Source organism: Canis aureus, chromosome 17 (assembly GCF_053574225.1).
Source record: "Canis aureus isolate CA01 chromosome 17, VMU_Caureus_v.1.0, whole genome shotgun sequence".
Lineage (NCBI taxonomy): Eukaryota > Metazoa > Chordata > Mammalia > Carnivora > Canidae > Canis > Canis aureus.
In genome coordinates, this window is record NC_135627.1 from 51,526,965 (window position 1) to 51,546,570 (window position 19,606).

A 19,606-nucleotide genomic window follows, 5' to 3' on the forward strand; every position below is an offset into this window, starting at 1 on the left:
GTGACCCAGGGGTGCCCCGGGACGCGCGGAACCAGGGCGGCCTGGGGGGGAGGGGGCGCGGGAACCAGGGGGTCCTGGGAGGGGCGCGGGGAACCAGGGGGTCCTCAGAGGGGTGCGGGGAACCAGGGGGTCCTCAGAGGGGTGCGGGGAACAGGGGGTCCTCAGAGGGGTGCGGGGAACCAGGGGGTCCTCAGAGGGGTGCGGGGAACCAGGGGGTCCTCGGAGGGGCGCGGGAACCAGGGGGTCCTGGGGGGGCGCGGGGAACGTGGGCCCTGGGAGGGGCGCGGGGAACCAGGGGGTGCTGGGGGGGCGCGGGGAACCAGTGGGTCCTGGGAGGGGCGCGGGGAACCAGTGGGTCCTCGCAGGGGTGCGGGGAACCAGTGGGTCCTGGGAGGGGCGTGGGAACCAGGAGGTCCTCGCAGGGGTGTGGGGAACCAGTGGGTCCTGGGAGGGGCGCGGGAACCAGGGGGTCCTCGGAGAGGCGCGGGGAACCAGGGGATCCTCAGAGGGGTGCGGGGAACCAGTGGGCCCTGGGAGGGGCGCGGGGAACCAGGGGGCCCTGGGGGGGCGCAGGGAACCAGTGGGTCCTGGGAGGGGCGCGGGGAACCAGGAGGTCCTCGCAGGGGTGTGGGGAACCAGTGGGTCCTGGGAGGGGCGCGGGAACCAGGGGGTCCTCGGAGAGGTGCGGGGAACCAGGGGGTCCTCAGAGGGGTGCGGGGAACCAATGGGTCCTGGGAGGGGCGCAGGAGCCAGTGGGCCCTGGATGGCGAAGACCCCGATGCCTGCAGAGCCACCGGAATGGTGACTCAGAAGCGACAGCTGGCCGCTGGCATGGCTGGCTCCATCTACGACCAACATGGCTAGTCTCCAGGCCAAAACCCAAGCCATTGGCACAACCAGCATCCACTTCCCAGCCTCTGCCCAGCGCCCACAAGCCGCCTCTGAGTGCCCCTCTTCCTAGGCCAGCCACTTCTACTGTTTACAGGTCTCTCTCCAACCCTTTGCAGGCGTACTCCTGATTGGAAAGCCTGCCCCTCTACCCTCCTCCCTGTCTCCAGCTAGACTCACTCATTTTTGCCCTGGAAGACTTGGCTTAGTTAGGCAGGAACCACCAGGACCCAGAACTTCCCAGGCCACTGCCCCACGGCACTGAGAACATGCATGTCTTGCCACTGATCATCTGATAATGTAATTATTTACATTCCGTCGGGGCTGTATCCCCATACTGAACATATGCGAGCGCACACGGGTGGTGCTGAGGCAACCTGCGTCCCTACGTGTTGAGGAAAGCTGAGCTGGCTCGCGGCCAGGAGTCCTTGCCAGTCTGTGTAACTTGCACTTTCCAGATTTTTCCGCTGGGGGAAAGAGGAGGGAAGAGGGGACTGAAGTGCTTTGTCTCCCCTGGAAACCAGCATCCCAGTCTTCACCCAGCAGCCAATGCAAGGGCAATTTATCCCTGCCAGGAAAGCACGGGCAGCAAGCCACAGAGCCGCTTCTCTCCATCCACAAATTAATGATCATTCCCGGTGTTAATTCCATAAATAATTCATGAAGTCAAATATAAGGTATCTCTAAGCCCCCACCAGCCATACTGTGCAGCCTCACTCACAGGAGACATTTAAACACAAACCTGGAAGCCTCTTTGGTTTGCAGGAAGTTCTGATAAGGCTAAACGCACATTAAATTTAGCCAAATGCCCTTTATTCCATAAATATTCATTGAGCACCCTGTCTGTGCCAGGCATGGTGTGGGCTGAGGCTGAATAAAGGGCACACAGTCTCTCCAGTAAAGGACAGAGTCTCTCCCTTATGGTTGACCAGGAGAAACTCAGAAACATCACAGAGTGTTAGCACTGAACAGACAACACAGGGAGGCCGAAGAGTGTAGAGCTTGAGTCTCTGTCCTCTGGAGTCCAGCAGACCTGGCTTCTAACCCCAATTCCTGGCCAAGTGACCTGGAGCCAGTTCATCTCTCCCTAAGCCTCAGTCTCCTCATCTGTTGGGTGGGTATGATGGCAATGATAGTCTCCACCTCATAGGGTTGGCCTACAGAAAGAAAGCAAGTAATGTGAGGCATTAAAATGATTAATATTATGATATAAAACACACTCTGGGGGACGGGGGGAACCAGAGAAGGTCTTTTGGAGAAGCTGAGTCCCAAAGGATGCATGGGAGAGGGTACGGGAGATTTGGAGAAAGAGGAGCTACACAATTTCCAGAGCCCAGGGCAAAATAAAGAGGCAGGTCCCCTTCTTCAAGAAGTATTGAGACTTTCAAGACATTGACAACAGAGCGTTAAAGCAAGCACAGGGTCGCTATAAGCAGAGATTGTCGTGCCACTACACAGCTGGTGAAGCCAACCCGAGGAGAAGGTATGTTCCCCACAATCAAGCACGTGTCACGTACTAGGACTACAGGGGTGGCAGCTCTGGCTCACTACAGCCTGAGTTTTAAGCCCCAGTATGAATGCAAGATGCTTCTGACTGAACTACATCCTCTCTGGCTGTTGCATCGAGGTTTGTGCATGTGTGTGAATGACATCACTGCACCCCTCACTCCTCTGATGCTGCCTACAAGCGAGAGAAGGCACAGGGCCACTTTTCCAGGTCCCTCACAGGCCTGGGATTCCTGAAAGAAATCACTGGGAATCCTGGGGTTTGAGATCCAGGCATCCTGGGTACCAGCCCCAGGCCTCGCTCAGGGCAAGTCACCTCCATCGCTGGTCACCAGCTCCTCATCTGTGTAGTGCAGCAAGTAGACTCATTAATCTCTAGGATTCCTTTGGATAGAATATTGGACCTTTCTGTGCAATAGCAGCAGGAGGAAGAAAATAAAAGTCTGCAAAGCCAGAGTAAAGTAATAATAATTTTAAAACAAGCTATATACCTGCTGACTTTTTAATATACCATTTCTGGTCTGGGAAAAAAACTGTATTATGCAAAATAAAATGCTGTTGAAAATTCCCATAATGTCCCCATATGCATTTCATTTAGCCGGTGTGGTGTATATCATGCCATTAAGCCTCTGTGTAATAGGGGTTCTAGAGCCTAGAATCCCTGGTAACAATCCATTTGGACTGCTCGGCGTGGGGGGCACATGTTTCCTGTACATCACTGACTGGTTTTATTGCTTAGAACATTTGCACAAAGTCAAACAATTACCCCCGAGAGATGGATCATTTGCTCCTGCTTTTCCTCACCTGAAGTTGCCATCCTTTAAACTCCCTTCTTTGGATAATCTCCCTGACTCACAGCTGAAACCATCCATGGAGCCACACGCCCCAGGAACTTAGATAGACCCCAAAAGGCAGCCAGGACCAGGGTCTTCTCCTCTGGAAACTCTTCTAAGCAATTGGACATCTTAACATTGGTTCTCAAACTGGAACGTACGTGGCAATTTCCTGGATAGCCTGTTAAACGTGATTGCTGGACACAGCTTCCAGAGCTTCTGATTCAGTAGAGCTAACAAATTCTCAGTGATGCTAATGCTGCTGGTCCCAGAACCACACTTGGAGAACCACTCTATTTGAGAGGAAACAGTAGCAAGTTCCTAGTCCACTTGTAAGATGGACAATTTCTAAGATATGATCAGATGAAAGCTCCCCTCTGTGTAATGAATGAAGGGCAAGGCAGTCAGAAATTCTCTGAGGCTGGGTTTACCCTCAAGGGGGCATCAGTGTCTCCCAACTAGGTTTCAACCTCCAAAGAGACAGGTATTCTTCTGGGGGCCATTCATTTCCGGGTATTGGGCTGGTGGGTGGGGGGCCCACGGGGAAGAAAGTGCTCACAGAAGGTGTTCAGTCTGCACTGGGAAGAGGCCCCACTCTCAGCCTCAAGTAGAGACACTCTCCCAAGGCTCTACCCTGCCCTAAATCCTGAGCAAGCAGCATCGGGATCACCTGGCTAGTTAGAAACGCACAATCTCAGGCCCCAACCCAGATCTCCTGAGCCGGATCTGTATGTTCAACGGGATTCCCAGCAATGTGTCTGCACATTATGGTTTGAGAAGCACTTCCCTAGAGAACATGGCAGTGGGGAGAAATGCCTCTGACAAAAGGGGGCAGATTTTCCAAGAGTGCAGTTCCTTCCATGTGAACTTGAGCCTGACCAGAGTCTAGCTTGGAGAGAAGGAGGTGGAAGGGAGAGGACATGCACATAGAGTAGCACTTGTCTCTATCTCCTGGTCCAGACCTAGGGAGGCCTGTGATGTGTGACATGCCGAGGCCTGACGAGGAGTTGCACACTCAAATGCCAGGAGGGTAACATGTGATCAATGCATGAATCAGGTGATGATGCCTTTGACTTACCAGCTAGAGGCTTGCAGCTTTGGAACTTGGAAAACACTGTGCTTGCCAAACAGAAGTGTTAGCCGGCTGGGCTCCATCTGCAGGCTACCAGTTTCTGATCCCTGCCCCACAGTTTTGGCTAAAATACACTGGCAACCTACTATACACCAGGCATGTTATCATTATTTCCATTCTACACTTGAGAAAACTCAGGCAAAGGCAAAGGAAGTAATTTACCCTCCTCCAATTATGCAGCTAATAAGGAGTGGAGCTGGGATTTGCATGGGGCAGTGTGGTCAGAGGGCTGGACAAGAAGGCCTCCTGTATAGAAGGCCACACCTGTGGGTAGAGAGTGGCATCTATCCTGAAGGTAGGCAGAAGCAGATTCTTTTAGAAGAAACCAGCACCTGTCAGGTGGTCTTAGGACAAACCTATCATTTATTATCCAAAATAGGATGTTTGGGAGAATAAAAAAAAATGTTAATTCTTATTAACTATGCTGCACAATAGATGTAAAGGCAGAGAGTCCAATGGAGGGCTGAGGGACTGAGGGACTCAGTCCCCCTCTGATTGGACTGAGGCTTAAACAAAGTCTCTGCCACTCTAACCAGGGAGACAATAGGAATCGAAAGTGAGGATGGGTAACCCATGCCTTGGAACCAGACCATCCAGTTGGTGGTGCTGGGATTTTTCTCAATTTCTGTCTGTTTGTTTTAAGATTTATTTATTTATTTATTTATTTATTTGAGAGAGAGAGCGAGAGCACAAGCCAGGGGACGGATAGAGGGAGAGAGAGAATTTTAAGCAGACTCCACGCTGGGTGTGGAGCCCTACGTGGGGTTCAGTCTCACGACCCTGAGATCATGACCTGAGCCACAAAACCAAGAGTCGGGCGCTTAACCAACAGAACTACCCAGGCACCCCTGCCTGTTTTTCTTTTATTACCCACAAAATCCAGTAAGGGCTTGTGAAATGCATCCCTCCTCTGGAGCCGCCTCCCCCCTAGTTAGATAAACTAAGCAAGGGGACAAAGTAGGGAGTCCAGTCCTCCCCTTCTCCCCACATGGCGACTCCTCCCACTGTTGTCAGCCTTGGAGGGTCTGGTCTTACAGGGGAAATTTTACCTAACATTACAATCTCCCCCCCCTAAAATCTCTATAGCAAGGCCCTCATCCCGGAATCTGCCTCTAGACTCAAGCAAATAAATACCTTGATCATTTTCAAAGAGCAACCTGTGTCATTGTGCCCTCACCACAATAGGGAGAGAGGTTGTACTACCCCCATTTCATATCAGAGGCTCAGACAAGAGCAGTGAAAGCGACCAATTCTGAAATGGAAGCAATCAGACCTAATGAAAAGCAGGACTGATTGGGCTGGGTCCGTTAACTGAGAATAATTACCGGCTCCTTTTTTTTTTTTTTTTTTTTTTTTTTTAAGGAACTCCCACAGTGACCGCTGGGTGGTTCCTCTTGAGTAAATAAAATGAGTGAGGAAGGATTTTTGTTTTGTATGGAACTGGCCTGAGGCAGCAGGTCCACACAAGGGAGCAGTGCCTGGGTCGTGCCTAGCCCTGGTTCATCTTTCTTCTTTATGCAGCTGCCAGCAGATGTCCTTCCCACAGCAGCCCCAGCCATCCAGATGGCACGAGAGTCTAATTGCCATTGTTAGCACGGATGGTGCATTCCAAAAGAGGAGAGAAAATCAGCCAGGAGAGAAAATATCTCTTCTCTCTGAGGAGCCACCTACTGCCTTCGTTTAATACAGATGAGCATCCCGCTATGCCACTCTGCCATCTGTGTCTGAGGGAAAGGACTAGAAGCCCCTTCTTGCTTCGGGAACCATATGGAAGCCATTAAGAAGGATGTCCTTGCCATTCATCGGCCCAGGGCTGATGAAAAGACATTAGTCCCCCAAAACTAAAAAGTCTGACAAGACCAAGTATTGGCGAATATGTGGTGCATCAGTATCTCTCGTACGTCGCTGAGGAGCCTGCAAATCAGAACACCCCCTTTGGAGAATCTGTACACCGTCTAGTAAAGGTGAAAATATCCACTTCCTGTGACTTTTGCAATTACACTCTGAGGTATGGACCCTGTGGAAATGCACGCCTAGGCATGCCGGGATACACAGACTAGAATGTTCATGGTAGTGTCGTGCATGGTTATCACAAACTTGAAACGACCCAAATGTCCATCAGCAGTAGACTAGATGAATAAGTCACAAATCAGTGCCATTGCTATTGTTATTATACAGCAATGAAAATGAGTAAGCATAATCTTGAGAAAAAAAAAAAAGCAAAAGACAGAAGAATGCACACAGTATGATTGCATTTATATAATGTTCCAAATCATCAAAATACCAGAAACATCCAATACTACCCCCTATTGCTTTGGGATGCATTTGTGTGTAGTAAACATTAACATAAAGCAAGGAAAAGTATTACCCCACGTGAGTATAGTGTGTATAATTCTAGGGGAAGGAGGGAATTATGACACGGTGGGAAGGGTTGGGGGATTGTATGTTAGGTACTGGCAGCGTCCTATTTCTTGACCCGAGGAAGGTGGTACCCGGGTGTTTGCTTCTGTAGATGTACGCCTTGTGCATTTTTCTGTTGATATGTGATACTTCATACCCACACACAAAAGAAGTTTCAAAAAGAGAAAAGAAAGAAATCTCCCCAGGCCTGATGGCAGCTGCCCCCTACTGGCACCCAAGGAAAGTGCAAGTTGGGATGGTGTGTCTCTGGAGAGCCCAAGGAGGGGAGAAGGGATGAAAGGCACAGGAGGGGCGCAGCCTCAGGAAAGTCCTCCCGTATCCCTTTTGGAATTTTTTAGAGTTGTATTCATGAGTTGTTAACCATTTTGTTTAGCAAATCGGTTTATCCCGATGACGTCTGTGGAGGTGGCAGATGGTGATAAAGGAACCCCCACCCTCCAAATGCAGCCAGGGCCTGTTTGCTCACCCTCTGCTCTGGCATGGGCCTCAGTTCCCAGGGCTCAAAGAGTCAAAGAATGGGAAAGGGGGGGGAGGGAGCGAGGGGCAAACTGTGTGGGCAGCAGGCGGCGGGGTCTGTGGGGATGGATCGAACAGTGGCCTTTACAACAAACTGCAGCCCCAGAACTGAGCCTCGTCCTTTGCTGTGAGAGCCTTACAGACGCATGCTAATATCAAAGCCTGGGGGGCCCAACCCCAGCCACTAAATAGAATCAGTGGGGCAAGAGCCAGAGGTGTCCCGGGCAGGGAAGCATGGAGAGCATGAGTTTGTATGAAAATCCAATGAAGAACTAGATGACAGTACGTATAAGAGCCAAGAGGCTAGAACTCTCTGCTCCCTGTTGTTGTCAATAGCCCCATCTGGTCCCTCCACTGCAGAAGAGTTTGCAAAGCAAGGCCTCTTCTAGGGCCTGACAGTTCCTCTGAAAAGGAAAAGCCAGAGCAGACGTTTTCAGGGGCTTAAGTCCAGAGTGGGACGGGCGGGATGAGACAGTGACAATGAGATGTAGTTCTATTCTTTAACACTGGGGAAATGGCATAATGGGCCTATTCATTAATCAGGTTAAAATGTGGTCTTCCCTCTGCGTCTAATGTTAGTGACAACCCAATTTAATAAAAAAGGAGACTTATACAAGTCCTTGGGTCTGAGCTCTAAAATGACATTTTGCAGCTTGTGCCTTTTGAAATCTGAAGATGTTTGGATTTCCAGATAATCTAACAAAGGCCTCTCCCATTTCCTGAAAGACTACATCAAGGACCTTTGAAGCTGTTTCTAATTTGTTGCCTTGAAAGGGTTGCCCCTAAGTAAGATAACGTTCCCAAGCCCAAGGTTTCAGGAAGCTGTTCTGATCCAAGAACAGCTATAAGAAATAGATTAAATATAACTCTCCATTTATTCACCAGATATTTATTAAGTGCTGTCTAGATGCCAGGCCTGGGGCTGGCCACTGTGGCTAATGTTGGATGGAGCTGCTATCTGGTGGGGAAGGAGGATGACACAAGGGTCATACGATGGGATGCTGAGCACTTTGATTCAGGAAGCACGGGGCACTATGGGACCACATGAAAGGGTCTCCTACCAGGCTTTGGGGTCTGGGAAGGCTGCTTAGAAAAATGCCATACAAACTGAGCAGTGGAGGGTAAACAGAAGCCGGCCAGGGAAATGGCATGGGAGAGCAGTGTTTGGGGTAGAGGGAACAGCATATGCAAAGGCCAGAAGGTAGGCAACAGATGGTGTGCTCAAGGTACAAAGCCAGGAACTGAGGAGTATAGAGAAATGAGGCCCTAGAAGCAGGAGGCACCAGGTCATCAGAGGCCTCATAGGCCATCTGAAATAGTCAGACTTTGTTCTAAGTGCATGGGGAAATCTCTGCAGGGGTGTGAGCAGATTGCTAGATTAGAAAGATTACGTTGGTGGCTGTATAGAGTGTGGATTCGAGGAAAACAAGACAAGCGTCATGGAGACAAGTTGTGAAGATGTTTCTGTTCCCAGATGTGCAAGGCTGGTAAGGTCAAGCAGGAAGTGAAGGTGGCATGGAGATATGTGAGTGGGCTCAGGGAAGAACTGACGGTTCTTGGTATATGGAAGGGGAAGAACTTAAGGCTGCTTGACTTCACTACTTCGGTGAAAGGAAATGCTTTAGAATACAAAGCATCCATATCTAATACAAGTAATCAATCATTTCCTTTTAAATGTGGTTGTGCACCTACTAGGTTAGGCCTGGACCAATGTTAGTGAACTCAGTGGTGCCAATAAGATGCTCAGCAAGCATGCCAATATGGCACCATCCTAGGCTAAAAGACAGGGGCTCTGAGATCAGACTGATCTGGGTTCAAATTCTGATGCCACTTGCTCTCCCTGGGACCAGAGATGAGTCATTTAGTGTCTCTACACTCATCCTCTTATCTGTAAAGTGGGAGAACAGTGCCTGCCTTGTCGGTTTTTTGGGAAAATTAAAGTGGGTAACACCTGTAGAGTCTAGCACAGTACCAGGCACAGAAGGTTTGTCCGTGAATGCCAGCTACTGTTATCACTGGTGGTGATGGTGATGGTGGTGAACTTTTTGGTGTTGCTCCCATAGTTCTAAAGTCAATGAATCCTGTTTTAGCATAGCACGGATAAATCCCATGCAGACGTAAGAAGGTTGCTCCCTGTGGTTACTAGGCAGGTGAAAGTCAACACTGCCATCCCAAGTGCCCAGCTGACAATGTAACACGTTTCAAAGAGACATTGATTGATCAGACCCTTACAGGCAAGAAGATACGGTGAAATGCCACCAGCATCTGTACAGATGCCTGAACATGATGGTGACAATGACATCTCTGAAATATAGATAACTTTTTCCTCTCAGTTCCCATACCCAAGAAGATACACAAATGGGTCTGAACAGCTTCACTGAGTCAGCATGAGGCTGTGCACCAATAGTAAGAAGACTGAGAACACAGCCTAGATTGCACAGAATGTTCCATGCATGCCGCTTGCAACACTCTATAGTAACACTGAGTACTGAGAGCTGCCCCAAACGCTGTTGCCTAGGCAGCAGAGCATCCAGTGATGGACTGTGGAACAAGGAAATAGGAAAACAGATCAAGAAAAGTGGCATGACCTTTGGGAGACTGAAAAGCAGAACGAGGCCAGAGCTGCATTTAGCTCCACACTAAACCAACACTTTATAGACCAGTAGTTGGGTCCGACTTTCTTCTTGGCTTCACTGTCTGCTGCTTTAATTTTTTTTTTTTTTTTACTTTGCCAACAACAGGTCAAAACAGATCATCCTCAAATGCTCCAACATTGAAGCAAATCAATCTGCAGCTCAGCCCTGTGGGGCTGAAAATGTATGGAAGAAGTATATAATAATAGCAATGTAGTAGAAAAATAGTTTGAGATTTTAACCAAGGTTCTCATGCTCGCAATACCCTAGTTCCCTCTACCCACCCTTCTCCCCCCAAGCAAACACTTCTGAATCCAGATCTTAGTGCCTGAGGAAAGGGATGGTGCAGCAGAAATGCTGAGAGAAAGAAAAAGTCTATTCTTGATTTGGGAGTTTCAAATTTGAAATTCATAGCTGAGATTAAGACAAAGACTTTTGCATTCCAAAATCTTAGGAGAAAGCTATTGTCCTAAGGGGCTCATACAGAAAATGTGGGCAGACAGAGGGGAACTGAAGGTACCTGACCACACCCCCAGCAAGCACTGGTGGGGAGGGAACAAAAAAGATCCCACAGTGATTCTACAGATTTCAGAGCTTTCCAGGAGAAGCCAACCCACTGGTAAGGCAGTGGCCTGGGATGGTGGGGTGGGACTTATAGGCAGCCGTGCCTGAAAGAGACATCCAAAGCTCCCAGCATGATGTGGGGGGAGAGCCAGATCTTCCATCTGTGCAAGAAAAGAGCAAAAATAACCAAGTAAAAGACAGATCTGGAAAGGCCTTGCAGGTCGGAGGAAAAAATATGGTCTCCATCTTAGCTGATAGAAGCCCAGAAGGCTGATGGGAATATAGAATGGGAAGTGGGCAAGAGATGACCATGACCAGAGACCAGATCTTCTCCCCAAGGATTCGGGTGGGCTGAGACCCTGAAATGATAGAGGTTAAAACTTCCATTATCGGGGCACCTGGGTGGTTCAGTGGTTGAGCATCTGCCTTTGATTCAGGTCATGGTCCCGGGGTCTTTGGATGGAGTCCTGCATTGGGGTTGCTGCAGGGAGCCTGCTTCTTCCTCTGCCCATGTCTCTGCCTCTCTCTCTGTGCCTCTCATGAATAAAAACATAAAATCTTAAAACAAAACAACACAAAACTTCCACTATCTGGCAATTTGAATGAAGGAAAGAAAAAAAAGTGGGAGGGAAAGGGGAGGGTAAGGAAGGAGAGGGAAGGGGAGGAAAGAGGAAGAGATGAGAAGGGAGATATTAAGCTTAGGTATAAAAAAAAATCCCAAAAATTTAATTTAAATTTTTGCACACCTGATTGTGTGGCATCACTGTCATTATTAGTGGGTTAATACTACCCTTTTCTTTGTAAATCACCTACTATGTGCCAGTCACTGAGGGCGGCGCATTGTACCAGGCATTTTCTAGAAATTTCCCTACTTATTCCTCCAAATAAAGCTCTGAGGGGCCTTATTATTCTCTCACTTCTACAAATAAGATAACCAAAGCAGAGATTTGAGTATTTATCCAGAATGTCACAACTATTTAGAGTCAGATCCAGGATTTTATCCGGTTCTCTCTGGCCACTGGGGCACAATCAAGTGGCTTTTGCAGGATAAAGGGACCCGGAACAACCAGGCACTGCAGGGGTAGGAGAAGGAGGGGCAGAAATGTATTATCACACGGGGAGGCATTCCTGGCAAGGCTGTGCATCTTCCCTTCACTCACATAAATGGGCTCACTTCCCTGAGTGGCCAGCACCTGGGGGGGGCGGGGGGGGGCAGCATCAGTGAAACATAGGGTCTTCCCACACCAGCAGCTAGTTTTCCATAATTTCTAGGGACCACCTGCCCATAAACATTCATACGTGCTAAGCCCATTCTGGGAGAGGTGGGTCCCGCCAGCCTCCTGATGACTTCCCACGAGTGCCCCTGGCGCGGGCACCAGCCAGGACAGACCCAACAGCAGTTCTGTGTGTCTTCAGAGATCTCACAAATCCCTGCTCAATATGCATTTAGGGATGATTTATCACTTGCTCAATGGGCTGATGGTTTCCTGTGCTCTTTGATTTCAGGCCTCTCATCCTGCCTAGTGGAACTGATGATGGCAAGGCAGCCGCGCCCTGACGGAGGAAGGGAAGCAGCTATTTCAAACTTGTGAATAAATAATCTTTTAGGTAACAGATTTGAGCTAAAAGGAGATTGTTGCCCTAAACAGAGTCAATTATATACAGTCAGGGGCTTCTGTAGTGTATGTCTTCTGCACACAATGAGGAGTATTCCAATTAGGAGGCGGTGGTTCTTACGCCAGGATATTTGAGGGCCATCTGAAGGTTGCAATTCAGACTGCGTGTATTCAATGCTTAATTGTCACTATATCTAACAGTAAATCCCTTATCTTCCAAATTAAATCCTCCCTTCTAAATCCTAAAACCAATATCTTAAATCCTTTTTATTTTTTTTTCCATTTGCTACCCCTCAAAATCCATATTATGTTGATTCTTCTTCCTCAGTAATCCCCAGAAGTGTCCCTTCCCTGCTCCCTAGTTAAACCTTGCATTCAAGTGCAAATCTCTCCCTGGAAGAACAAGCAGTCTGGCCCCTTTGGCCTGTCTCTCCCTGGTTTCCTTTTCTGCCTTTGCTTTTCTAGGAGGGCCCGCTTTACCTTCTTTCTCTAGGACTGCCAAAGGCAAGATAAGCAACCTGTTTCTCAAAAAAGCAAAAGACTAGTTTGCCATGTGCTTCTTCTGAATCGAATTCCCAATGGTGACTCACCTTTAGAACTACTGTACCCTCTCCTGCCTGGGACTTGGAGGCACCTGCTGGTAAACAAGATACATTATCCTCTATGATACATAGAGTCCAATAATACCAGAAGCTTTTACTGAGCTCCTATTCTATGCCTCACTGGGCATGAGGCCAGGATTGATGATGGATTGTCTATAACTCTTCATGTTCATCCGCATACAAACACACACCCAGTAAGCCCAGTCAGGAAGGGGGTAGGCCTACAAGCCTCCAGAGAACCCCCTACATGCCTGCCTGAATACAGGTAGTCGGAGTTGCAACCCTCAGATGGCCCTCAAATATCCTCGTGTGAGAAAAACCACCTCCTAATTGGAATACTCGTCTTTGTGAGGAGAGGATGTGCATTACAGAAGATAATAGCAGTTTATAAATGATTCTGTTAAGGGATATAAAAATAATAAAATGAGAGCTCACATTTAATGCCTAAAATATGCGAATGTTCACAACAGCACGTAAATACTAACCCAGCTCTTGGCTCAGGAAGATAATCTTCCTCACCCTCTTTACTTCCATTTTAGCACTTACTCAGGATGAAATGTACTTGAGAGATAACTTACCCAGTTCCCCACTGGACAGTGAGTGAGTTCCTCAAAAGCAGAAACTGTTTAATTCGCTGTAGAGTCCCCAGTAGCCGGCGAAGTGCTGTGTCACCTGCCAAGAAGTATGTGCTCAACAAATACTTCTTGAACAGCTGAATAAACAAGTGGCATGCCAATAGAGCAAATGAGATGGGTGAGGAGGGTCTTCACAAAGCAGAGAAGGCCTGTGCTCTGCAAAGGTTTGCAGCTGTAAAAGTTCACCAGGCATTTGAAAAATGCCCATAACCAATGCAATGGAGCACCAGACTGGTCAGGGGCAGAGAATCAGACTGGACGGGCAGGTGGGGCCAGGTATTGAAGGGCCTCATCCTCTAAGGAGGCTGGATATAATCCTGTCAATGAGAGAGAACCTTAGTGCTCTCTCTTCCTAGAGTCCTCCAACCCCCTTAAACGATCACTCTCCTCTGACAAACATATCAACATGTGACACCATTTCATTAAGGAGAAGAGAGGGGAATGGAAATAAAAGTTCCCAAGGTTGACACTCAACAACAACAAAAAACAAACAACCCAATTTAAAAAGTGGGCAAAGGATTCAAAAAGCCATTTTTCCAAAAAAGACGAACAAACAGCCAAGGAATGACTCAACATCACAAATCATTAGGGAATTGCGAAGCAAAATCAGAATAACACTTCACACCCATTAAGACGGCCACTATAAAAAAAATAATAATAATAACAAATGTTGGTAAGCATGTGAGAGATTGGAACACTTGTACATTGTTGGTGAGAATATAAAACGCTATAGCCATTGTGGAAAACGTTATGGTGGATCCTTCAATATTTCCACATAACATTAACATATGAACCAACAATTCTACGTCTATATACTCAGAAGAATTGAAAGCAGAGACATGAGCAGATATTTGAACCCCCATCCTTTTAGCAGCACTTTTTGCAATAGCAATAAGTGGCAACCTAAATTTCCATCAACAAATGTGCTATATATATACATATATATATATATATGTACAGATACATACACACACACACACACACACAATAGCATATTATGTACCCTAAAGAGGGAGGAAATTCTGAGACAGGCTTTCAACATAGATGAACCTTGAAATATTATGCTAAGTGAAATAAGCCAGACATAAAAGAAAAACTATTATATGCTTCCACTTACAGGAGGTACCTACAACGGTCAAATTCATACAGACAGGATCTAGAACAGAGGCTATGAGGGGCTAGGGGAAAAAAGGAATGGGGAAGGCTTTTTGGTCTTTTTTTTTTTTTTTTGGTTGGTTGGTTAGGTTTTTTTAGGTAATCTCTACACACAATATGGGGCTCAAATTCACAACCCTGAGATTGAGCCATACACTCTACCAACTGAGCCTGCCAGGCACCCAAAATGAGAAGTTTTCATGGGTACAGAGATTCAGTGTGAGCTAATGAAAAAGTTCTGGAGATGGATAGTGGGTGTGGCTGCACAACAATGTTAATATATTTAAGACTACTGAAATATGCACTTAAAATGGTTAAAGTGATAAATTCTATGACATGTATATTTTGCCATCATAAGAAAATAAGAATTACAGAGTTCCTGAAGACTTGATTTTCTATGACACAGTGAATTCAAGTGACTAGGGACATCCCATGGCTTGCCAAAGTCTCTCATTTCTCCTCCAGTTGTAACACAGGTACCTGCTATTTTGGGTATTCTCTCTCTGTTATCCACTAAATCCCTTCACCCCTTGCAAACTCTTAATGAATGTGTATCTTTCCATGACACATTCTATTCATCTCTCAGACTTGAAAGGCTTTCCCATAGCTCACCAGGCTCTGAGAGGAAAACATGGCATCTCTCACAGTTAGGTGGGCCAGGTTCCCACTAAAGTTTCTAACTAAATTATGGCATCTGCCTAAGCTGCTAAGTCTTTGACCCTGGGTGTTCGGAATACACAAAAAACTGTCTGGAGCCCATACATAAGAGGTGTGGTTTCCCTGCCTATAGATGGGCAGGGGACTGTTGTGAATCTTTTGAGCAAAGACTTCCACCAATTTGTGAGAGGAAGAAAATGTCTGTCTCTTGCCCTCAGGAAGCATCATGTCTGACCAGTCCTCTGAGAGGTTTCTAAGAATAAGAGCCAAGATGGTGGTAGGGGCAAAGCAGGAAAGCAGAGAGATACCCTCAGGGACCTTGGCACAGCGCTTCCGGTTCTTTATATGACATATAGTCAGTCATAGATAATCATTTGAAACATAAACCGTATTTCCAATAGCCATACTTTCTGTCACCCAAGGCAGATGAGAATTCTATTTTTGCTTCCTCGGGGAAGGCCTGACACAGAAGAAAATGAGAGCAATAGTTTGAGAAAAAAAAGGTTTTAGGTTTCAAAAATCTAGGACTTGAGGCAAAAACAAAAGATCCGGGATAAAATATGCTCAGTCAGAGCCAGTTTCTCCTGTTCTAGAAAGTCAGATGAGGTTTACGCCAGCTGAGGAAAGGGGAAAGAAGGACTGGAAGTTGAGCACCTCTGCATCCCTGAGGACTCTGTCCCCTGGCCCTGCACGAAACAACACATATCCCAAGAGAGCCCAGCACTCTGCCTGCTGCTAGGAGAGACCCAAAGATCTAGGAAGATCATTGAGTCCCCACAGCCTGTAGAAGACAGGAGCAACAGAAGAAACATGCCATGTGGGTGTGAAGGTAGGTCTTGGTCAGCTTTGTGAGTTTCTTTCGCTCCGAAGTAACAGGGGAGCAACATTCACCCTCGAGTATCAGGGTGGGTGGGGAGAAACAGAGAGAATCAGACTGGGAAAGGTTATAGCTGGGACTGAGTCCCCAGGAGTGATCCAGCTGGACAAATGACTGGTCACCACGTTCACCCGAGGACGTCCCATCAACTGTGTGGGGCAGATGACAACCCAGAACCAAGTGCCCCCTCCTACTTCTGTGACGTGACACAAAGCCCCTTTATCTGCCAGCCCAAATTTAGACTCAATCCCAATAAAGGGAAAAAAGACTCTCAACTAATTTAGATTAAGTTTCTATCTCTTGGTTCAATAGGGATTCAAATGAGAAAATCTACAGAGGCACCTGGGAGGCTCGGTTGGTTGAGCATCTGACTCTTACTTTCCACTCAGGTCATAATCTCAATCAGACTCCCGTTCAGCAGGGGGTCTGCCCCTCTCCCCATTCATGCTTGCTCTCTCTCTCTCTCTCTTTCAAATAAATAAATCTTTAAAAAGGAAGAAAAGAAAGAAAAGAAAAGAAAGAAAGAAAGAAAGAAAGAAAGAAAGAAAGAAAGAAAGAAAAAAGAAAGAAAGAAAAAAAGAAAGAAAGAAAGAAAGAAAGAAAGAAAGAAAGAAAGAAAGAGAAAGAAAGAAAGAAAGAAAATCTGCTACTGTAGGGTAAACAAAGTAAGCCACATTTCTTAAAGAGGTGAGTTTGTGGCCTATGATATGAACCCCCCTAGATATTATTATGCATATTGCTTGTCAGTTAATAATTGGTGGAGTCACATTTTACTCAAGGGTTAAGTTTGAAAGTTGGCCTGTGAAGTGAAAACCAAGTATATTCACAACTACTCTTGAAAAATGTCTTGATTTATCCAGAAAATATAGTATTGTGCCACTATTCAATACATTCAAAGGAGCCAGCTTTTCTTCCAGGTTGGAAACAGATTGCTGGTTTGTATTTTCCAATCAAGCACCAAATATAGTACTGGCTTTTGTTTAGAAGTATAGTATGCCAAAAAAAATTACAAATAAGGTTTTTTTTTATTTTCTACTGCTAAAAGCACAAGCATGTTATATTATAATTCAATCACACAAAAGAACTAAGACTTAGGTAGGAAAGCACGGAGCTGAGACTTCCCATTGTCCTTCAGGGCATACTCTCACGAGTGGCATGGAAATAAAATTTCACCCACAGCTTAAGTTGCCATTTTCTGCTTCTCAGACAACCTAACACTGAATTCACATGAGTCCTCTCCACATATGTTTTGTGTGTCTGTCACCTTTGAGCCTGACACTTAGTGGTGGAACCTGCGTGAAACAAACCTTCTGGAAACTCTATGTCAGCTGTAACTTCACACCAACCTTAAGGCGAGACTTAGTTTTTCTTCACATTCACCAAAAGACTCATTCCAAAGCACTAGTCAGGCATGTTTTCCGGAAGGTTCTGCATGTGAATCAGAAGAAGGCTTTACATCACATAGTGCACAGCTTCATGCCAAAAATGTCCACGAGACATCCCTTCTCAGGCCTTCCTCTCCATCTTAGAGCAGCCCGGTCTCCTTTCTCCCACCACCACCACCACCCCCTCTCACATTCAGGCTTTCTGCCTCTCTGCCTACCTGCCTCCTCATCCCTGCTCTTTCCCTTCCCACATTGCATTGTCTCTCCACCTTCCATATACAGTCTTTTTTTTTTCATATACAGTCTTTTTTTTCCTATTTCATTTTTTAACCCTTTATTTTTTTATTATTTTTTTAAATAATAAATTTATTTTTTATTGGTGTTCAATTTACCAACATACAGAATAACACCCAGTGCTCATCCTGTCAAGTGCCCCCCTCAGTGCCCGTCACCCATTCACCCCCACCCCTTCCATCAGTCTTTATCGATTCAAATTTATAAATCCATTCAGCCGAAAGGCCCCTCCACCTACCAGAACCCACTCTCTTAAAAGGTAAAGGATTATGTAGAACCATCCTCCCCGGTTCCACGTCTGTTATGTGATGGCTTATTATGAAGACAACCTGGAATAAATTCGCCATCTCAACAACCACCATTTATTAACAAGCTGAATATGCTAAACACTTTATACGTGCTATCCCAATTCCTTCCTAACAATAACTCCAGAGTATTCTCCAATTCACAAACATAGGGACGAAGGGTCAGAGAGGTGAAAGTCATCTGTTTGGTCCCGTAGCTCAACCTAAAGTCTGTAGGTGTATTCCCACAGTACACTGCCTTCAGCCTGGGGAAGAGTAAAATGGCTTCCTTACCCAAACTTCCCTTTCATATCCGATTTGTCCATCAAATTTTGCAGTCAAATGAGGATACAACCTCACTCCCAGGATCATGGTACCCAAGAGAAGAATTGTAGCAAAGGCTGTGAGCTAGCTGACCCAACCTTATCTGTAGACTTTCCAGTTAGGGTTTAACATGTGACACAACTCTGACCAATGAGATATAAATGGAGGCTGTTGGCTTGGGCTTCTGGGAAACCTTCCCAAAAGGAACAGACTGGCTCATTCTTCCCTCTTCTTCCTGCCTGAAACCCAAATGGTATGCTTAGCGGTGCAGCAGCCATCTTGTGATCACAGAAATGATACGATGGAAAGAACTTTGACGATGTGCTTGAGATAAATTTCAGCTGTGGACTACCAACCCTGGTCTGCTTTTCATGGGAGAAAAATAAACTCATTTGCTAATAAAGCTACCAGTAAGGCTTTCTGGAACTTGTGATCTAACGCATTCCTAACTGATCCAACCAGTCTGTGAACACTTTATAGTTAATAATGGGTCTCTTTCCTTCCGTAGGACACCCCTCAACAGCCCTCACTAAGCCAAGGACTGACCACTGGGCTGCCCCACTCAAACACACCTTAGGACCTTCTGGCCTCCGATTTACAACAGTCAAAACGGTCCTACCTGGGGTGCAGAGTAAAACTCATTTAGCAAATATTATATCTAAATTAATCAAAATTAGACAGGCTGTGCCCTCGTGGAGTGTATGATTAAAAGGATTAAAATAATGATACGCTCATGGGAAAGTTCTTTTCACATTTCCATAAATTTTGTTTTTAATGGCCAGCTCCCCCTGGGTAGATGGTGTCTCGCCTCGGTCCCAGGAGGGCTCCTGATGCACAATGAGTTCTGAACAGCGGAGTTAAGATCGGAAAGAGAAATTCTGCTGTGTCACTTTCAAACCACTAAATGGGTTCCCTAATGATTCTTGGCCAGCAGTTTTGAACATCTAAAAACCAAAGGAGACACCAAGTCTGCCGAAAAGAAACCAGCAGGTTGGCAGGTTAGCAGCCACTGCTCACCGCGAGTTGAGCATCAGCGATGGTGTTAATAGGAGCCACACCAGCAAGTGGTAGTGTTTGCTACTGAGAGAGGCCTTGAAGGGCACTGAAGAACCCTTGGCCTTTCTGGGCACCCTACCACCCAAACACCAGGCTGAATGTCACGGGACTTGCCGTGCCACATCGAGGCATATACGTATCAAAAATTTAGACATTAACCCCTATTTACAACATTTGTTCACAGCATACGGCCGAGAACCTTTTTAGTAAATCACTTGAGATAAGCTG

The 19,606-nt window shown here is 46.6% G+C and overlaps 1 long non-coding RNA gene across 2 annotated transcripts in view; it reads right to left on the bottom strand.

Moving 5' to 3' along the window:
• Positions 1-1,679: 1,679 nt before the first annotated feature.
• Positions 1,680-19,606, bottom strand: part of LOC144287975 (uncharacterized) — a 36,505-nt gene continuing 18,578 nt past the window's right edge. For both annotated transcript variants that reach the window (XR_013355904.1, XR_013355905.1), the window contains exon 3: positions 1,680-2,045. This is a non-coding gene — a long non-coding RNA (uncharacterized LOC144287975). The remainder of the gene's footprint in view (positions 2,046-19,606) is intronic.